Source organism: Sander lucioperca, chromosome 8 (assembly GCF_008315115.2).
Source record: "Sander lucioperca isolate FBNREF2018 chromosome 8, SLUC_FBN_1.2, whole genome shotgun sequence".
NCBI classification, from domain to species: domain Eukaryota; kingdom Metazoa; phylum Chordata; class Actinopteri; order Perciformes; family Percidae; genus Sander; species Sander lucioperca.
The window spans coordinates 15,799,055-15,821,237 of NC_050180.1; the positions used below are offsets into that span (position 1 = coordinate 15,799,055).

At 42.2% G+C, this 22,183-nt stretch overlaps 1 protein-coding gene and 1 long non-coding RNA gene across 2 annotated transcripts in view; both read right to left on the reverse strand.

Annotated features, from left to right (window-relative positions):
* The window catches only part of clybl (citrate lyase beta like), a 58,140-nt gene that overhangs the window by 29,208 nt on the left and 6,749 nt on the right, over positions 1 to 22,183 (reverse strand). The gene's annotated exons all lie outside the window — the stretch shown is intronic.
* On the reverse strand, positions 288 to 21,506 carry LOC116040629. The gene is made up of 3 exons (XR_004102729.1): positions 21,494 to 21,506; positions 16,340 to 16,343; positions 288 to 431 (listed from the first exon to the last, which is right to left on the reverse strand). It is a non-coding gene; the product is annotated as an uncharacterized LOC116040629 (long non-coding RNA).

The window sequence follows — 22,183 nt, forward strand, 5'->3', positions numbered from 1 at the left end:
GTGCCATATGCACGTACGTTACCAATTTCTTTTCCTCTCCCCCTTTCTTTTTTTACATGAAAGGTTATGATAACACAGGGCTGTGTGGCTAAATTAGCAGCTGTAAAGTGGTGGGACATGGCCACAGTGACTATGTTTACTGGTCTGAGATCAGAGGTGTGTGTGTGTGTGTGTTAGTGGGTTTATATAGTGCTGGATGGGACTGGTTCTCATTAGCAGTAGACCCAGGCTCAATGGCAATAAAGGGGAGGTGGAATGTGGTAAGACGGGTGGTGAGCTCTGTGTTAGGCTACATTTACATTGCTACGTTTTGGTTTTTAAGCGGCGTTTTGAGCCAAAATCGATCTCCATGCACGCAGTGTTTTAGCTCCAGTAGAAAAGCTAATCTCCGTATAAACTAACACTCCCAAACCGCATATCTCACGAACATTCTCGTACACGGGCATGCGCATGCCAGGGTAAAGAGGAGGCAGCATGCACTCCGCCCGTTGCTGTTAGTTGCCATAGTAACTTTAGTAGCTTAGTCTAACGGAACAAGACTTCATGACCGATAAGAGCCAAGCGAAACATTGGCGTCAGTGTCGGTGTTGCCAAAGGTCTCCGTTTGTGGCCGTTGAGAATGCAACACAACCCCAGGGATTCCAAACCAAAACTAAAGTATATTGCACTTCTCAATGCTGGGTGAGCAGCTTTTTACATGCAGCTTTATGTCGGTCTTCCTCCATCACCGTAACTTGGAGTGTAACACGGACAAAGCAGTTCACTGGGATAGAACTATCAACTGATCTTCAATCCAACAGGATAGCCTCTGATGATCTGACAGTCACTGTACGCCTCTCTGTAGTGCCTAACTACAATAAATCCACCTTAGACCACATACCCTTGAACTACACATCTTATCTTCACCACTCTCACACAACTATGACACTGACCGTACACATATTCAGCTCCTGTTTTCCTGTTTCATCTCCTTATCTCTGAAATCCCCTGCCATGTAATCCAGACAGGTGCAATAATATTTCTCAAGGTAACAGGTATAAGTATGTCACTAAGAAATGGCAAACTATGCAAGGACCTGGGATTTCACAGATGCACATGCTTCTATACACATGCTAAGTTTACACCAGCTTTTGCCATCAGTGGTGGTATGGGATGGAAACCTCCTAACATTAAACATGCAAATGAGACGATCCGGATTTTGAAAAATACTTGTGAATGTGTCTCAACAGCGGCTCATCAGAAAGACCTTTAACTTGGATTTTTTTTAAGTATCAGTCATTTCAGCAAATACCCAAGCACGATTGTTTACGTTCAAGTGATAAAGCCCTCTAGCTTGTTGGTCGGAAGTAAAGGAGGAAGTCAGCTGACATAATAAAATTGTTCCATCTAACAAGTACAGTGTCTTATGTGAATCAGAATTTAACCAAAATGAAAAGATCTAGGTATGTATAGTTAGATAAAGGTGCATTGCCATTAGTAAGAGAAAGGCAAGTTTAATGATCTCCCTGAAGAAAAAAGGCTTTGTTTGCTATATGATTTAGGTGAGACTGAAGATGTCCATTTCATGTGTTATTGCACATTATGATGATTTAAGGGCTAGAGTTTTTAGCACAATATCAATGATTCATTCATCAGTCTGCATTGCAGTTTGCAATGAAACGTCATATATAAGAAGTAATGTTATTGTCTGACAAATGTTTTAATATTGCAGTGGTAATTGTGGTGTCCTACGCAGTAAGTCCACATGGGCTGGGCACTTGTCTGAGCGTAAATAATAAATAGTATAACTAACTAAATGCCAAAGACTAGACCTCTTCAGCTGCAGCGTAACACATTCTGTCCAATGGAAATAGGAAGGAAGAATATATTCGATCTTTATAAATATTCAACTTGACACAAGATCTAGGTCATAATATCTAGTCACTGCTGATAGCAGTCTGGTAGTCAATATTGTATTATGAATAGCCTGTAGTAATTGCTTCATTATCATGACATGATAATCACTATTTCGTGTAACTCTACTGGCCTCCACCTGGCAGCATAATAGCCTAATTCAGGTAGTAATATTCATCCTACCACATGAATTATAGCAGATAACAAGAGGCCCACTCCAAAACAAACCCTGACGACAGCCTCCCTCTCAATATGTAGATTTCCACAATTATCTCCAGCATGGTGGTGCAGGCAGAAGCTGTGTCTAAAATGCACAAAATTAAAGATCTGTGTTTCTACCCCACAATAATCAGCTACTTCTTAATATGCAAACTACATTTTGGGCTCTGTGGTGCTTATGTTTCCAGATTAAATTTGGTGAAAATAAAGATGAATAAAGAACAGGGAGGAAATCGATGTTCTTGAAGCATAAACAGGCTCTCTGTCTGCAGAAAGCTGTCTGCGGGTGGGAAATAAAATGGTCAAAAAGTCATCAATATTTACCTAGCTCCGTGTCCTGCCTGTCTGACACTTTTGTTTTTTTAGAATGAAAAAGAGACTTGAAATATTCCCCAAATGTGGCCCTCCTCTCAGCATGATACTGTATGTGTATAGTTTTTTTTTTTTTTTTTCCACAGTGCCTCAGGTCTGAGGACACAATTGGATGGCAGAGAAATGCTAAAAAAAATTAACCTGAGATACCCAAGACAGGGAAAGGAAAGAATCAAACACTTTTTCCCTTCTTTGCCCCCTGCTTTCTTTGCTTGCCCTCCAGCAAGTTGGAGCTTGGGATGAGCAATCCGTCCCCCTCCACATTAGATGGGGGCTGCAGAGTTTACTGGGTAGTTTCTCGGACAAAAGCTTACTGAACTTACTAACATTACTACTGAATTGACTGTACTGGAGTATTATGCTACCAAACGAACAATTGATTTAAAGAACCAACACCAGAAATTTGTTCTGAGCAGTTAAGAAAGCAACATCATAAAAATGCAATGCCATTCTCCTACAAGCAGAATATATCATGATTTAGGCTACCCACTTTAACTTAAGTCTTTGCATTTAACTAATTTAGCATTTCATTTTGGCGCAGAGATTAGGCCATCCATTTTTTTTTAATCTCACTTTCTCAGATTATATGACCTTTGGACCAACATCTTCCTCTTCTCGCTTTAAAAAGCTAATTCCAGTGACAATGATGTCCCTCACCATCAACAATACCCCTTACTCCTCCTCCCATCCATGTCTTCTCCCCCTTTCCGGTCTCATTAGTTTGAGTTTTATGCCTTAATCTACACAATGAGGATGAAGTCATGGCGGTTATCTTCAGTAGCCAATGTCTGCCTACCTGTAATCCGTCTCAAAGTCCCCGGCTTTCTCCCAGCTCACAAATCGGCACACAATGCTTTTATGCAAGGCCTCGGCCGTAATGCCTAAAGACGACTGCAGACTTTTTTCTTCCTTTCTCATCCCTCAATGTAGAACTACTTAAATCCCACTCCTACAGAATAATGGAGAGGTCTTTATCTGGGTCTCAGGACAGGGAAAAATCTTAATGTAAAAGATACAAGAGCTATCATTTGCAAGAGACACAAGCTGGTCATGATAACAGTCTTCATGGTGTCTGTCCAGCTATCTCTTTCTCCCTTTCTGTGTGCCATAAACAACTCAGTAAATCCATTCAAGTCAGCGTTGATTATTGTGTAGCCCATACTGTATGGGCTAAATTAATTTGAAATAAATATTAAAATGCAACATTAAATGTGTGCAGAATAATACACTTACGATGACAGTAAAAAAAAAAAAAAAAGAAAATCAATGAATTTATCATTAAAAAGTTAATTGAGAGGGGAGGTCAAACAAGTCGCTCCATTTGAGGAGGGCATAAGGGGGTTAGCTTTTAACTTAGCATTTTTATTGACTCTGGCAAAACAAAATGAGCGGGCTCTGTAGGATTGTGCACTCCGCATTGGCCATTCAGGCCTTCAGAGCCCCATTGTAGTACTTTGAAGAGAATGAAAGGAAGCCCCACTGGTGGAAATGCAGTGGAACAGCCCCACAACAGGCCACAACTGTTCCCTTATGCATGAAAGGCAGGGACATAAAAGACAAGATGGACTTCTGAGGTAGGGCCAAAAACAAAGGCAACAAAAGTGCTGATCACGAGGGGATGACACGACTCGTCTCAGCAGAAGGAGCAGGGAGAAAAGGGGCAGGGGACAATAGCACTCCCGGCCAAATGACATGTTGAAGAATTGAAAAATCCACACAAGAAGTGTCTTCTCAATTCACTAAACCCACAAGAGCAGGGTGACTGTCGGCTGGACCCTGGTCAGTCTGAGGGGGGTGGACTATAACAGCCCACAGCTTTTCTCTCTTTAACTTTCTTTCCCAAATCTTTCCCCGTTTTGGCATGCAACTTGGCAAGAGCAGAGATGGACTGGGGTGATGGCTTTAGTCTGCGCACACCAAACCAAAACCAAACCAAATCAAAGCGTGGTGGGTTCCGCTCCCGCAGCTTCCGTTTTGATCTGTTGACTGTCTGTGTGTCTGATCCGTTTCTGTTTGTGCCCTAAACACAATTATGCTACTGCCTAACCTCCATGGAAACAGTCAGATGGACAAAAACATGTTTGCGCTCATTCAAAAAGCATCTTTGTTTCCAGTGAGTGGTCAGTGTAATGGCTGGATATCGGTGCCAATGTTTCAAAAGTCATACTAAATAACACTTTGTTAATGAAAACACTTCCTGTCGATTTTCACCCTGTTGGCTTCTAGGCTGGGAACAACAGTTTTTATTTTTTATTTCCCATTGTAGGAAATTAATATATTTTTCAATATGGAGGAAGCAAACACACAGCTATGTGTGTGTGTGTGTGTGTGACTTTAAATGGATGGCTAGGATTAATTTAAAATACATCCATGACATTCTGTGCACGCAGTAGATGAATTGTTGTGAAAAGATGGCAATTTAAGAAATCAGCTTCATTTTGCTTACATTGATAAATGCTTTTTCACACAAATACATATACGAATTAAATGCATTGCATATGGAGAAAACATATTGTCTCGGGGAAAAAAGAACCCACATATGCCTCTAAAGTAATAGCTAGGACTGACTACTTGTTGTAAGCCAAATGCTGGAGAGCGCACTCCACAGGTGAAGGCCCTCCTCCACGATAGCCTGAGGCCTATCCCACAATTCTTCACACATACCCACGGGCCCTTTCACTGGCCATCACCCTGTCTGATTAATGGATCGATGTGGTAATTGATTAGTGAAGAGGAGGTGGGAATAAGAACATAGGTCAAACGTCAATAATGTCCCCCTGACAAAAGGTGGAAGACGTAAAATGTACCAGTGATAGCCTGCAGCCAGACCTCTACCCATCAAAGCCCTGGCAGGGCTAACATAAAGGCCCTGGCCCATTCTCCAGCCTGCCCTCCCCTCCCTCCCCAATGCTCCTTTTCTCTTGGTAATGCTGTCTGTTAAAGTGACAGGAACCATTCTGGGAGCTGCTTGTCAGCTCACCTTCATAAAACAAGCCATAAAGAAGCAAATAACAGGCTTATATGGCTTCATTATGCCGGCAATGCAGGATCACAGCCCTGGGCTGAGGGGTGAGGGGAGTTGTGCTGGAAGTGGAGAGGCGGGGAGAATGTTGGCAGGACAGCCTGGTTCTCGTGGAGGTTTGTTGTCCCAACGGCTGTCACCATGTCCATGTTTGCTCAGGATAGACGACCACTTGACCCCCCTTCAACCCTGTATTCCCTGAAATCCAAAGCAGGACAAACAAAGAGGTATGACTCACTTTGGGGATGCCATGACAGCTCAGACTTGTTTAACTTTGGTATCATGCTACATACTTCATCCCAATGAATTGGAATCTTTGCCCTGCTATACTTAACACAAGATGCTAAAGTTAAATGATTATAATTTGAGCCCTCTAACAAATATCATCCATAATCAAGCACAAAGTATGATGGTGTATCTGAACAGTTAAAAGAGTGGAGATGAGGAGAGCAGGGCCAGATGGAGCATGCATCTGCGACAGTAAACCTTTGGCCGTGTCAGGGGTGGACGTGAGAGAGATTCTCATTTATTTCATGCAAATATCTTTTGGGCCGTTTCACAACCTGACAGTGGGGGCTGAGAGGTGGTCAATATCTCAGGTTGTGTCTCCGAAACCTTCCCCTGTTTTATCAGAGTCAGCCACGGGTGCCTGGTAAAGAAGCCAGCGGCAGAAGCAGCAGCGGCAGTGAATGTGTGCACTTGTGTGCTTACCCGTCCGTGGCACAAATAAGGCGAGTCCTTACTCTCAACACAACTCATGGTATTTCCCCCACTGACTTCAAATGGAAATTCTGCCCTTTCTTAGGTTAACAGTTCAAAACTTTTCCAAAGAGCAACATTTAACATAGAGATTAATCTTATGTACATATATGATGTGCAGTCATCATCCTAAAAACATACAAAAGGCCTCTATTAAGGTTCCAAAGCTTCAACGAGAACTATAAATAGGCTGCTGATATTAGCAAGTCAAATATGAAGCATAAAGCTTGCAGAACATCTGGTAGGCAAGCTTACACTGTGTTACCAAAAGTAACTGTCCCTTTATGTGCTTATCTGTCATCTGCCCACTCGCAGTCGAGTTGAGATCAGTCACTTATCTCTTTAGCAAGGCTGTGAGGCAGCGGCACAAGCGCCATAACTGTGATCATTGTATAGTTAATTGTCACCTCCATCAACATTAGCACTCTCTAACATGCTAACCAGAGGGGGGGAAAAAAGGGGGAGCCGACGCACTATTCACACGCGCTCTATTCTGAGGCTGACACTTGTTCTCTGAGGGGCGGTTTTCGGTGTCAGGATTACAGTGCATGGGAGAAAAGAGGCGGAGGAGAGGTGGGGAGCTTTCTCCACAACTCATGTCACTCGGTCTGTCTGTAGTGGCAGCAGAGGGAGGAAGAGAGACAGGGAGGATTGATTGGTGTTTACTTTTAAACAGCCTCTCAACCAATGGCAAAGCAAAGAGTCCTGCATGCACGGCTGATGTATGGCTGCTTCACACACACACACACACACACACACACACACACACACACACACACACACACACACACACACACACAGGGCCAGATTGATTCAAATGTGTCACGACCGAACCATATGGATACACTCATACGTGCCTATTCTAACAAACACTGCAGCGCAAATACACACATATTTTGGCTTGCACAGACTGACACACACGTCCGGACTGTAAACCAGCATTGCCATCTTGAGCCCCCTGGATCACTGGGGCCATCTGACACTGTGGAGCCTGAATGCATTAAGACTGGCGAGGTGGCTGCACTTTCCATCTCAGCTAGCACAGTTACATAACCCTCCAAGATATGAATGCATTAACAGTATTAGCTCTGCAGGTGAGAACACTTCGCACTTCTCACAACTGGCACCGCCTCACATTTTCATAAAAGATAATGTTGCTGCTGGATGTCAAACCAACTTCCATTAGGCTAATTATCTAAAAAGGTAAAACAACTGCTGTTACACCCTCAAAGCGGACTGTCATGGGAGAGCATTTCTAAACCAATTTGAGGACGCTTTCACTTGTGCATAAATCAACTTAACTACAATTTAGAGTTGAAGCAGAGGAGACGACGCCTGGTTGACTCCACAGGTGTCAAGGTTCCTCTGGTGAGGAAGAAAAAGGTATGGGAAGAAAAGGTGGATGAGAATAAGGGGGGTTGATAAAGGTTAAAGCAGATGCATTGATTAAGTCTGATAGAGAGAGAGAGAGAGAGAGAGAGAGAGAGAGAGAGAGAGAGAGAGAGAGAGAGAGAGAGAGAGAGAGAGAGAGAGAGAGAGAGAGAGAGAGAGAGATGAGAGTAGATCAGATGGTACATCAGACTATTAGGATATTTGGCCTGCGATGTGATATGTACTGTGTCTGATCTCTTGCCCCCACCCATCCACCCACCCGGGCCCAGACACAAACACGCCCCCGTACCCCTCCTCGGTCCTCAGAAAAAAGTCTGACAGATGGGTGTACTGGAAAGATCCACTCAGGAGACCAAAACATACTAAGGCGCTGTCTGTCTGACGTTTGGATTTGGAGGGAAACAACCAGAGAAAAACAGGACAGAGAAAAGGGGACATCTGTGGCATTTGTCTTATTTCCTCTCTTGTGGTACATGATGTGTCACGAGTGAGCAGAGTCTTTTGGATCATATTCCATTTAATTAATGAAGCCCCCCCCCCCCAACACACACACCATTCACACCCTAGCTCATAGCTCCTCATCTCTTCCCTGTAAGTTGCCTGTGCCCCCAAGTGGTTGAAAATGATAACTGCATCGGTTTTACAACTGCATTTTAAACTTGTGAAACAACGGCTTCAGTAGCCAAAACCATTTAAATAAACTCACTTATTTAATGTCAAATTTACCTTTACGTTTAAGATTCTAACACTTCTACCATTGTACTGTATTTAAGCACTGAAAGAAAGTGACAATAAATAAATGCCTTCAAGATAGTGTACTGCAACAAATGCTTCTTTTTGTAAGTCAAACATCTCAAAATAGGGCGAGTAGAGCTGAATGGATATTTCTTACAAAGGGATGAGCATTACTCATTCATGGTCGAGTGCTCAAGATCGCCTCTGCCTCTTCGAATGCATAGAGCGTTGCTCTAATTGTCAATTTTGTGAGTTACAAGATGGCAGAACGATATCCGAGTGGGCTAATAATGTAACAACAAACGTCTGAGCACTTTGTTGATCTTGAATAGATCACTTTTCTTGTCTTTACAGGTGTTCTGTTTTGTCGCTTCCTTGAGGATAATAAAATGACCACAAAACAATGAAAATATGAGGTGACTTTTTAATTACTTCCATGGTGTTAATTATTTCAACCTAATAATTTCTATTGAGCAAAACAAAGATATAGTTGAACCAATGTTTAGCGTGTGTCGTTATTGAACAGTAAGAAGTTTTGGAAAGGAATTTTAAGTAATAAAGCTGATGCTCCCTAGTGTTGTAATGACGGACGTTTCATTCTTTTAACCAACAGGGATGCCTTTTGCCCTCGACTTCTGCTCAGCCCCAAGCCTTTAATTTAGACTGGCTTAGGCTCGATTGATCCTGACACACCAGGAAGTTTCTTGAAAATCTGACTGCCAAAACCATGGAAGTATTATATAGGCCACAACCCCCCATAGCAGCCCACAGCCCCTCCCAACACCCCACATAAAAAAGATTGTAAGCTGAAAGCCCTTCTAGTCTGTCCATGAGACCTAACATGATTGAGGTATGTCTAAACATTATGCATTAACCCTTTCATCTCGTATCTACATGAATTATTAGACTTTTTTTGCAATTACTACACATTACTAGCAATAAGATGGTAGGGGCAAGAAATATACTTCTCATCCCATTATGTGTCTTTTACACATATATACAATTTATAGCACAAAATGGCCTGACAACAGTGATTCAATTATTAACTTCTAACTTTGTTATGGCTCTAGGATATACGTCAAATAAGATGAAGAAAAAAAATACAGTGTCTCTACAACAACAGGTCTACACACCGCCGTGCCACTAAATCAACAACACATTCCCTGTAGCAAAAGCTGTGATGCAAATACGAAGCTGGGATTGTCAGATTGTCAGAGCTCTGTGTGCTGCGGGTGTTGTGTACCACATGGAGAGAATTCTTGTACTGGTTTTCACCGCGACACATCCACCGATGAGTCAGTGAGCCCTATGAAAGTGCAAGAGCTCCAGAAACACTGCCTTCGTTTTATTGTGTTTAGGTATTCAACAGGGCCGGACTTTGACAATGTTTATCGTATGATACAAATACAGTAGATTATATCCAAAACAAAAACATGTGAAAAGAAAAAAAAACATAATTTGTTGGTTTAAGGTTTAGGGGAGGAAATACATAGCTTTGAATAAGGACACCTTTGGCACCTGCCTCTTTGTGACAAATTTTCAGGAAATTGCCAAAATGCCAAGTCAATGCAAATTTCAGATCAACTGCCCTGAGTCTTCACAGTGTGACAGAGCTTTCCCCCTGAAAGGGGCTTTAACGTGTCCAAGAGGACGAGAGAGGTAAGAGGAGTTTAGAGTTAAAGACGGTGCTGGAGGAGAAATCCAACCAATCAGCCAAGCTGATTCCTCCAGGGCTGGACAAAACAAGGGCAACACTTACAGTACAATGTACTGTAATCAAGCAGCCATTCACTGCCTTTTGCAAAAATACCAAAAACATGCAATATTGGGTTACGGACCTGGGTCAGATAATGTGTGCAGACCCATTCACATCATAAAAGACAAGGAATGTTTTTTTCCTTGGAAAAAAAAAACTGTTTGCAATTGCCACTGATGTGAATGGATCCATGACCCTTCTCCCAACCTGAGTCTCACGAAGGTCGGGGTTACTTTAGTCAGCGATAACAACCCTAGAATAACACAATGCTAGGTATTTGCAGTGTCCTCTAGGCCTGTCAGCCAGTATACACTTTTCATTTTAGAAGCCTGTTATTTTGTCCACAACACATTATATTAACGTTACACTATAATATAATTCAGTACAACAAAATGACCATTAATTTCAAGCCACAATTCCCTAACAATTTATCATCAGAATTTGTTGTTAGCTTTTAAAAAAAAGGGTAGTATTTAATCCAAGGCTATTACATTGTATTAGAAATATTGCAAAGGTGTTCCTGTTTTACACAAATTGACTCAGTGTTTAATCAACAGCTCATTTACATGCAAGCAAACTTTGTTCAGACAGAACAGGTTTTAAATCATTACTGAACATTTTCTGAATGTGCTAACTGCCATAGTGTTTTCCTGCAAATGTTTTAGGGCTGTACAAATGTCATTTCTTTTCATTTGAAGCTTCTATTGAGGTTTTCCAATGAACTTCAAATGTCCATCATCATATTTTATGACATCACCCAAAAAAACAAAATCCTCTAACAAAATCCTCAAATTTGAATAAAGTGATTAATCCACAGATTAAATGGAGAAAAAAAGCTGCGCAGCATCCAAATGTTGATTTGAATGTCACCCTTATGAATGAAGCTTCCAACTATTCGGTACAGCCCTAAACCGATATTAGATCTTTAAATATACAGTTACACAACCAACACATTTGTTTCCACACTACGGACAATGAGAGTCCATTCCATGCACAAAAGTGTTCTAGAAAGAGACAAACGTTGACAAGTGTTGGTCTAATGATGAAGTTAGAGTGTTATACTGTCATACTTCCTGTAACTGCTGATGACGCATATCTAATGATGGTGTGTTAGTGAAACATTCAGAAAAATAAACACAGACCCAGCCACAATGTGGAAAGTGACAAGGAAAGAGCAGGACCCTACCTTGGCCTATTTCTCCATTAAGGGTGTGGTGTGGGTGGGCAATAACCAGTGCCCCTTCCTTCCCTAACTGGGAGGATCATGGAAACTCCATGTCACATTTACAACATGTTTGGCAACAACACAATCCAGGACCAGACTGAAATCATGTATGCACCCAATGGTGTGAGGAGCTTGGCAATCAAGAGGATTGAATTGAGAGGATAAGCTTACTTTCAAAAATTGAACTATGTTACTACAGATGATACAACAGTTGCATAGCGTTAGATCCCCTTTACGCTAATAACCCAGGATGTAGAGCACTGGTTCAACCTGTGTCTGGTCACAGGTAAATATGGTGGTGATACCGTTCACACAAGATCAAGGGGATGTCATTAAAAGAATGAAGACTGAACAATTATTACTTAATTGTTATTCTTGAGCTAAAGCATGTTTCATAAGGTATCTGAGAAGAAGAAGAAAAAAAATCTATAAAGTTGCATCAGATCACCCATCACATCAATAGCAAAACAACATATAAGGGGTAAGCTGTGCGAGCCTCCTAAAGCTTTCCTGAATGCTTGTCTCCGAAACCTAAAATGAACCTAAACACAAACATTAGCCCTCTGGATAAGCTATTGTAGCGAATTGCATAGGAATCTACCAATGGAGCAAACAGCCGGTTCATTTTTCTATATGTGCCAAAGTAAGTACACGAAAGTCCTTGTGTAATTCTGTAGTCTAACAGTGATACTGTATGTCCTGTACAGCTGAGAACCCAATGCTTGTGTAAATGGTGAGTATTAACGTGTGTGTGTGTGTGTGTGTGTGTGTGTGTGTGTGTGTGTGTGTGTGTGTGTGTGTGTGGTACTATACATAGGGCACTAAGCTGACGTGAGGGTTGGAACTGACATAATTCTCAATGGTGATCCCTAGCACAACTGTAATGCAGTCAAGTCAAGGTCAGTCAAACCGGCCCAATGCTGGAATTCAGATAGCAATACTACAGGCATCAGGTACAGGAAGTCATTAAGAATATTCCATTTGGAGTTAGTAAAAGGTTTCCTGAACGGAGTGCAGAATGGGTGTTGGCATATTGTTGCTGGAAATGTCTGCTGATTGACACAGGGCATGACGGTTGACATGCTGCAGACTGTTTTGACTGGAGTGTAGCCTAATGATCAAAGTGTTTTTGAAATGTTATGGAAATTTGTATCAAGGCATACATACAAATTTCATTAATTAATAACTATTGGGGAATCTTATCAAACTGCAAACAAAGAGGGGAAAATCATATGGTAAAGATATCCAGAGCATCTAACTAAAATGAAAGGTGTATGTCTGTCCTTTGAGTTCCACGACAACCGTTCATCCGATTGACTTTACACTTGGCAGGTGTATTGCTGAGGACCCAAGGAAGTGCAGTGTCTAGTGCTAGCTCTAGAGGACATATTTATTAGTAGTATGTTATGTACACACTGTGTAGAGTATTGAGAGGGAACCCATATAAGCCTAACTGTTACCTGATACTGATACCTACAGCTCACTCTCTGTCGTGTGCTACAGTACATTTAAGAACAGATGAAGAAAGAGAGACCGGACATGGTACATTGTAGCAAACAAACATTTTAAGCATCAGGGATGTAACTTTTGGAATAACACTTTTGTTCCCGGAAATAGCCTGGTCCCAAATAAAACTAGCTGTTAGCAAATGACATGTAAACTCTAGAATTAGGGGACGCAGCTATGCCATGTTAGGTGTATTGCCCAGGACCCAAGGAAGTGCAGTGTCAAGTATAAAAGTTGTTTGGATAAGCGGTTCTCGAGAAAGCTACCAGCAGCAATACCGGAGGCCAAGCAATCGGCCCGTTCTGAACAGGCACTGCACTAGTATCTAAAAATCTTTGACAAGAAATGTGAAATAAAACACAGAAAAGTAAATATAGCTGGCTGAGTGTTCTCTCCAGTTTAGCAGCTGGCTTTGTCCCTCCCTAGAGGTCCTGTAGTAAAGTTGGACTTCAAAAGAGCCTTATCGCTGTCATATTCTCTCAGAAGAGAACACAGTAATGGAGACCGGATGCGCAGGCTTACACTAGGTTAGGGTACACAAGGAGAGGAGGGAAGAAATGCTTTGAATGTTGCCTTGTAAAGGGAAGAGCTCCTGTATAGGCCTCCTGACCTTCTAACTACACTTCCTTCCCGAGAAGTAAAAGGAATGCTGTGTCAGGTTTTAGAAATTAGTAGGGACGTGCATTTTAGCTTTCCCTCAGTAGCTCCCTCTAAAAATGTTTTACACACACACACACACACACACACACGATGAGTACTATGACAATTTGCTTATCCCACTTGCACTTCTTTTGTAGACAGTTTGCATTCATCATTTTGTTCAATTTGTTTGAAATATTTTTCCACACTCTATCCTCTACATCGATTGCTTAAGTATTTAATGATGCCTTCTGAAGACATGTGCAGTATAGCATTATACCGCTAGTCAAAAAAGTGATATTCTGGAATTTGCCTACTTGGAGCAGATGACCAATCATAGAAGGCCGGCTTAGAGTTGCGTAAGACTTAAGGCCGTTTTCTGCTTCTGCGTCGAATCAACGGCGTACCCCGACAGACCCCTCTGCGTCTACGCCGGACCCTACGCTGTAGCCTGACGTGCACCTCTCGAAAAATTTAACCACACGTCGCAGCGACACACATCGCTCGGCCGTGGCTTGGTAGCGTTGCATTTCCCCCTACTCATTTCCTGGTTCTCCTTCTCCATAAACAACATGAAATCAAGGATAGGGTTAACTTTTCCTGCTAAAGATGTCTAACCTTGGTCAGAAAGCACAGGGGAGACACTGTTTCTCTCACTATGACTCTAGAGTCAGTACTCGCTCCGAAGCTAATCGCCGTCACTCTCTCACTTCTCCCTCTACCACACACTCCCACACCACACACCACACACACCCACACACACACACACACACACACACACACACACACACACACACACACACACACACACACACACACACGCACACAGGCTCGACGCACACACCAGCGCTCAAGTATAAACACCAGGCCACTTACGTAGGCTACGGCGAAAGCTCTGCGTGGAGCCTCCGCAGAAGCATAAAACGGCCTTTAGCAGAGAGTAGAAAAAATTGTAAATATGACAGAAAACACGGAAAAGCATAATATGTGACCTTTAAATAAAATGCATTTAAGACGCATGTATTCGATTCTTCCTCTCCATGTTTTCTTCCTACATCTCTCCTTTTTTCTCTGCTCCATTCTTGCTAGGCTAACTCTGTCTAACACAAGGTCCCCACTTTGACTGTGGCTTCATCCTGTATTTTCCAATTATCACCTTTTAAAGGCCAGCTGGGTGCATTCCAAACCATCGGGGGGCAATTCCATTTGCATTGCTCTGAGACAAAGTCATGCCCAAGTACTTTCATGCTAAAGTTCATAACAGACTAGATCTAAAAGGATGCTAGCTGTAGCTTTAAAAGTCCCCAATACCTTCAGTAATATCAAACAGAGAAAATGGTATTCTCTTCTTTATATATCTCGAGATTTAAAATACTTAGATAAAGACAAGAGAAGAGAAGTTGATCTTGAAATCTGACAGTGTTGAGGAAAGTTGGTGAACAACATTCTCAAGCTTTAAAATGTAACAAGCTTGCTTAATAAACACAGCGAGCAAACTTTCTTATTTTAGACTGATCAATGTAGCTCTCCTGCGAGTGTTTGGCTCTGTTTACACTTACAGGTCATTATGCAGATTTTCTTCTCCCCTTTTCAATAACTTGATTTTTAAGCATCTCCAGGAATATTTAACATCTATTTCATTTAGGTGAATTTCTATACCCATTAAAATTCCCTGGAATCAAAGGGCTCTCCCCTCGATTGAAATGACCATTGCATGTGAGTGTGTGTGTGTGTGTGTGTGTGTGTGTGTGTGTGTGTGTGTGTGTGTTAGAGGGGCAGGAGGGAAGTAACTGTTCCGTTTGCTTTGCACATTAATGAACACTGCCTTCTCCGCCTGCCTTTAGGCTCTCTTTCTTAATGCTGGGGCTGTTCACTAGTGTAAACCTGTATTTGATTTTCCTCTCCCTCTCAGACTGCATATAGCAGCATTTAGCTGTGAATTAATGTTCATGTTTGGATATACCCTGCTGAGGTGTGATGCCAGTGGTGCATAATCAAAGTCTGCAACACTACATATGGATAGATAGGCCTTGTGGGTATTTTCACAGTGCAGATTTGTAGCTGGGCAGGGGGGAAACTAAAAGAAGAGAGAGGGGTCAACGGGCAACAGACAAAAAAGAAGTCAATGATAGGACAATGGGAAATTTGACACAAAAGAATAAATCTATTGTCTTATAGAAGGGTACGGAGCAGAGGATAACTTTTGTAGTGTGGTGTGCAGCTGTGAGTGTGGGTTTGTGATAAAGCGCATGTCTTTGGCCATGGGACAAGACACGCACCCACAGCCACAGCTCAAACACCAGCAGCCCTTAACATGGTGTGTCTAATGCTCCTATTTAGTGTTTGGGGTGCAGCGGCGCGTGGCCTGAGGTTTTTGGGAGGGGAGCGTGGATAGCACCTAGCCTGACAGCTGCGCCCCAAACTGGAGACAAAAGCCTGAGGAAGTACCGCATCATCGAAGATGGGACTAAAAGGCATGGCAATTTGCTTGTGGTCTGGCCTACGCTGCTGTCTGATTCAGTGCATAGTCCACTTTTCATGGTGAATACAGCCCAATGGCAAACACTACTCTTATAATGCAAGCTTGAACTGGAGGGAAAAAAAGGAAAAAAAAAAAAGGAGTAGCCATCATGTGGTACATTTAGATCAAAAGCAGAAACACAAACTACTAATTCATAACAGACTTCATTTCAAACAAACAAAAACGTAAAGAATAGGCCACCTTTTGTGCATCAGTCTTTTCATTGGAGTTCATTTGTAAACCTTCGATAGGAGGGAGTCTCTTTGTCAATCGGGATACATCAAAGATAAGCCAACTTACCATGCTGTTTGTGTTTGTGTATCTATGTGTGCATGTCTGTATTTTAGTCTTTAACATCACAGCAAGGTATGCTTTTAATCTAGTGATTTAATAAGCTTAGGTATCAGGCTGTTGGCTAAACAAATGAACAAGTCGTGAGGTGACATCTTCAGTATAAAAAAAAACCTGGTACATGTTTGATGAACAGCTAATGAAATTTACACAGGATAACCTACCTTTCTGTAAAAAAAAAAAAAAAACAATTCATGCATTTTTATAAACATAACTCAAATAATTCCTCATAATGTTTTATCATGTAGGCATCTGCATCACACAGATGCACACAATTGGTGAACAGTAAATGCTAGACCAAAATTCTGAAGTTAAAAGGATCAAGTTAAAATCTACAGGCATTTGGCACCCAGGGTCAATTTTCATAAACACTAACCCTTTATTACCATACCCAGAGGTGTCTCCATTCATTGGTTGGGCTAATAGAAGCAAAAGAGATAATAATTACTTGTTTGTTGCCACATCCGCTATTAGGTGATAATTAGGCCTCAGCGAGAATTTTAACTCTTTAAAATGGTTTGTTTGATCTGAACGTGTGTTCCCAGATGGATGTCTGAGTTTCCTGCATTAATTATTACTGCAAATTAAAGGCCAATCAAGCCTGTGCGAAACTGGATCAGATGGTTTAATAGGCTGTTCTCCTTACCTCCGACTGAACACAAATGGCACTCACATACATGTCTTAATAATAAAGGTGAACTGTAATACGTCATAGACTGGAGGTCAAATTTTCTTTTATGTTTTCATGAGTGTGGTGGATCTGAGTTTTGGTGTGACTGACTGTGTGCTTTACTTGGAGCTCAGCGAGGCAGATGAAACATCAGTAAATGTGAACCGCGGATCAAGAGGTACTCACAAAAAAGGGTGGTGGAGCCATTCCTGGCATGCATATCAATGACTAGCCTTGTTATAAAATGGAAAAGTAAATATTTAGAATACATCTTTACAGCAAAATAGGAAAACTATCCATCCCTCCCATAAAGGAACTTCCTTTATTATGCCCCTGTGTGTACACACACACACACACACACACACACACACACACACACACACACACACACACACACACACCTCAAAAATATCCACTGGTTTAAATTAGACCATCAAACAGCCAGCTGCTGATTTGTTTCCTGTGTGTGTGTGTGTGTGTGTGTGTGTGTGTGTGTGTGTGTGTGTGTGTGTGTGTGTGTGTGTGTGTGTTGGATGGTGAGTTGAGGGAGTGGACTGAGCAGGTTTCTGACCTCCAATGGGCGCAGCAGAGTGCAACGGTGTCAGTTCACTAAAACAACAATGTGTGTAACAGAAGGCATTTCACAATGGAGAACCACAAACAAGCCTTGTACAACCTGCTAACAGTAAATTAACTTACTCATGTAACAACAACAACAACAACAACAACAATAATAATAATAATAGTAATTTCTTCACCAGAAAAAGGGGTGTCATTACAAAATAAATAAATAAATAAATCAGGCTAATCAAATCAATGACAAACAACACTATTTGTTTCAATTCATTTCACCACCACCCATGGGGACTTATTCTAAACAATATTGTAGAATTTATGTTCTTCTGTTCATACGGGGGGTGCCTTTGCTACCTCACTATCGTGACAACGTAACGGGTGACTTCTCAGATTTGCAGTCAAGGTAAGGTTACTATAAGGCTTTTGCTGTTTACAAAGTCAGCAAACAGCCTCAACTTTATTCACAATTTTGGTTTTGGTTTCTTACACAATGGCGTTAAACCAAACAGGCTTCCATTACTTCCCTATGGGACATAAAAAAATATGTTCCAGAAAGTCCAGTTTGACTAACAGATCAATTAGTTTGAAACTGTATCAGATGCCAAAACACTGAATAGGATAATACTACTCAGAGACAGGGTTTTACAACTCTGGAAAGTAATAACGGTAAACAATTATTTTATCTTCTGTTGCAAAGATTGTGAGGTGAACAACAGTTAAAATACTTTTTCAAGCAAGGCTTGGTTGAGAAAACTGGGCGACCGCTCACAAACTTCCAGAGTAGAGGAGACAATACACAGAGTTCCCAGTTTATTAAGTACACTGTAAAATTGAATGCAACCAACTTCCCTGCAGTATAGGCTTATCCTATTTTATAATTTGTGTTGTCACTGTTATGTTATTGTTCCACTGGACTGGATTATATAAAGGGTTACAAATTATGTCAAAGTCACAGTCATAAATTAGCATATGCTATTGTGCATTCACATGGAAAAAAGACAAGTAAAATGTTCTTTTTTTTAAAAGCTGTTGTGCATTTGACAGCACAGAAAGAACTTAGGCAAAAGTTGTTATAAGACTGCTGATGACCGAAGAGAAGAGATGCATCAAGGAAGGCTTGCTAAGAGGCTGTGTAAAGGCCCGGACACACAGAGCCGATAATCGGCCGTTGGACAGTCTGGCGAGGTCAATGACTCGAGTCTGTTCGGTGTGTTCCGTGCCGTCGTCCGTCCGAGGGGCCGTCGGCCTTCATTTTGGCCGATTTTACATGTATAATCGGCGGGGCGGGCACTGCCGGCAGTCGGACTCAAATGACCCATCTGATTGGTAGAGTGCTAACCCGGAAACGGTGAGTGGAATGAGCGTGACTAGAGTCTCTCAAAATCTGATGAAAATCTTTTAAACTGACCTTTGTTGATCTGAAATGAAGACCGATTCAGCAACTGCACGGCCTATTTCTTAGAGTTTAGATTCTCTGCCCGAGCCCGACCCGAGCCGGGCCATATTTCCGCCACTATCCTCGGGCCGGACCAGGCCCTTGATCAAGCATTTGTGTTTTTTTTAATTATTACTTTATTAGCCTAATTGGGTGGGGAGAAAGCTATGCCATAATCAGAAATATTATCTATATAGGCTATATTTAGGCCAAAGTAACAAATGTGTCCAAAAAGTTACACAAGTTGGACTACAGTTACAAAATGCAACACATGTCATGTGTGGAGTCTCCTCCTCTCGCACACATCACACCGGGACTGCTGGGCTATATGGTGTAGCTTAAGTGCAACATGGAGCTTGAGGATGTAAAGAAAAAAAGAAAAACAGGAGAATTACCTTTGAGCAAGTTTGGAGGAAAGTTGGAGGTATGGAACCATTTTAAACAGTCGTGGGCAGTGACAACATATGTGTCGGCTTTGTCGAGTGCATTAGGCTAAGTGTGGCACGCTGCTCGTCTATGACAGCAAATAAAACGGGGACTTGGATGATGAACAGACACATTAAGCAGGCTTGCTGTGGCAGAAAAGATGATAGTCAGCCTTCAACGTCCTCTTTTGTTACTTCTCCAAGCATGAGGGCGAGGCAAGCCCTCAGAGAAATGCGTTGAGTTTTTTTTTTACGTTTCTTCATTCAGATCCATTCCATTCTGAATAAACAAACAGCACAGTTTACATGCTTCGCTCTTGTTGCATTATTCATTAAGATCATTTTAAACAGATTTCTGCAGTTCAAACAACTCTGAATTGTAGTTGAGAACGTCAGTTATAACGGCCCACGTATTAAAAAAGTGTCGGGTTTAAATCGGGCTCGGGCTCATAATTCCAGTTAATGTGTCGGGCCGGGCCGGGCCGGGCTCGGACTCAACGTGCACGGGCTCGGGTTGGGCTTGATTTTTTGGGCCCGATCTAAGACTATTTCTCGCTTAAAATGTTTTCAGAAACACTTTTCGGTGAACTATTTTAGTACAATATGAGATCGTATTCTGAATGAGCCGCCATGACTTTCCGGAGAAACCAGACCCATGTGAGGCATTCGTCCAATCAGCTTCCGGTTTGCATTTTTGGGCAACAATACAGATTAGCGCCGCCTGCTGTTATGGAGACGTATTATGTCTCGTCGCTTTGGTGTGTTCCGAGGCACCTTTTTGACCAATTTGGGGAGACTGATCAGCCCAACTGCCTTTTCTGCCGACGTTTGGCCGTCGGCTCTGTGTGTCTGGGTTAACTAACCAAGCAAACTATTTTCTGAATAAAATATACCAAAATCAAAATAGTTTATCAAGTGTGTCCACACAAGCAACCAGAAGTCCTTATCCTGCTTTTATCTCACTCTTTCCATTTTCTTCTGAAAGTACTTAGTGTCCACCCTTACATACAGAATATTACTACCTATTTAACCTAGTCTACACCCCACTATTGCTCCACAGTGTTATTATGTAGTTGCAAAGAGTCTGGCATGATGGAAAAGAGCAGAGCCTCCTTAGTGAGAGTGGCTGTGTCCTTAGAGGGCATTAGTACAGACATTATCTTGTTGTGCCAGACAGTTCTGTAGTAAACACCCTGGCAAAGGGCCTTATAGTAAAACTCCGATGGAACTGCACAGTAGAGCCGGAGTGTTGTAGCCATCCTGGCATGGAGATATGGGTCATGCAAGGCTGTCCTCTCCCTCACCCCAGCACCAGAGCCCAAACCCTGATGAGATTAGCCGGCCAGCCAGGCGCTCAGTGGTGGTAAAACACAAACACCACTGATTACGTGAACATTAAAGTCGGATCCCCTCACACTTGAGCTCGGATCCCCTTGTGCAGGGTCACGAGCAGGTTAGTATGATGACTGTGCTGCCATTCCCAACATATATGGTACTATACCTCTGTCTATGCACACACTGTGGACCCTGATAGATCATTAACAAGCAAATAATGACATAGTGATTAGAGCTGACGTCATCTGAGAAACGTGCTACTGTATGACTTTCAATGCATGAAGAATGGGACAGTGACACTCTGGCTCCCTGGAATCCTCCGCATGATGCCTTTTACATGGGAAAATGTTTCTGCTTCACCAACTTATTTGTTACAGAAATATGAAGCCAAACAGGTTGACATTTCCTTCCACTCCAGTAGCTATTTTTTTTGGGTAGGTCAGTGAATGCAGTGCCTTGGCCACTGCTACTCTGTGTTAAATCACTGCTAGAAATGGGATTAGGCAAGTTGGAATGCCAGGGTAATCACTCATTCAGCAGCAGCCGGGAGAAAAGGCCTCCTTAAGGAGAAGGGGTGGGTTTTATATAGCTGAGAGCTTTGATTACTGCTTCGTCTTAAAACCGCATCCGATGAGTAAAGACATGCACTGGTCCTCCCCCACATTTACTGGGCACGTCGACCTCCTGTGTTCCTGTAAATAAGTGATGTCACAGCGCTTAATGATGCCCAGACTAGACCCAGCAAAGTCCTGAAAATAAAACACGCTACTGTGAGCACGCTGCCCAACCGTCATGTCAACAAAGAATTAGTTTTGAACATCCAATTTCTCTGTGGGACTACTGATTATGCAGCTGAATATTAGAGAAGTGAGCACAGTCACGGGTATTCTCTCTTATTCTATGAAGCCAGTAAAGTTCACCCTCTGGGAAACGAAACAGCGTCCTCATCTGTGGATCGACTGCTCTGTCACTAATGAAGATGTTCAGTGCACAGAAAAGAGACACTTTTTCCTCGGCTTTCTCCCGCTCTCCCCGACGCAGACTGGTAGTGACAGTTGTTTCCAGTTGCTACGTATAAAGGGCCCATCATAAAGCCCGGCTAGAGGAAACAGGATAAGCGCTTGAGCCAAGGCAGTAAAAAGCTCTCTGGAAACTTGAAAGCCACACAAATGAAGTCTGCGTCTGCCATCTGGAAACAATAAACAAACAAAACAAACACCATGACTGGCAGAGGAAGAGAGGGAGAGAGGCAGAGAGAGTGAGAGGCAGAGAGAGAGAGAGAGAGAGAGAGAGAGAGAGAGAGAGAGAGAGAGAGAGAGAGATGGAAGCAGAGATTGAGTGTGTGAATGAGT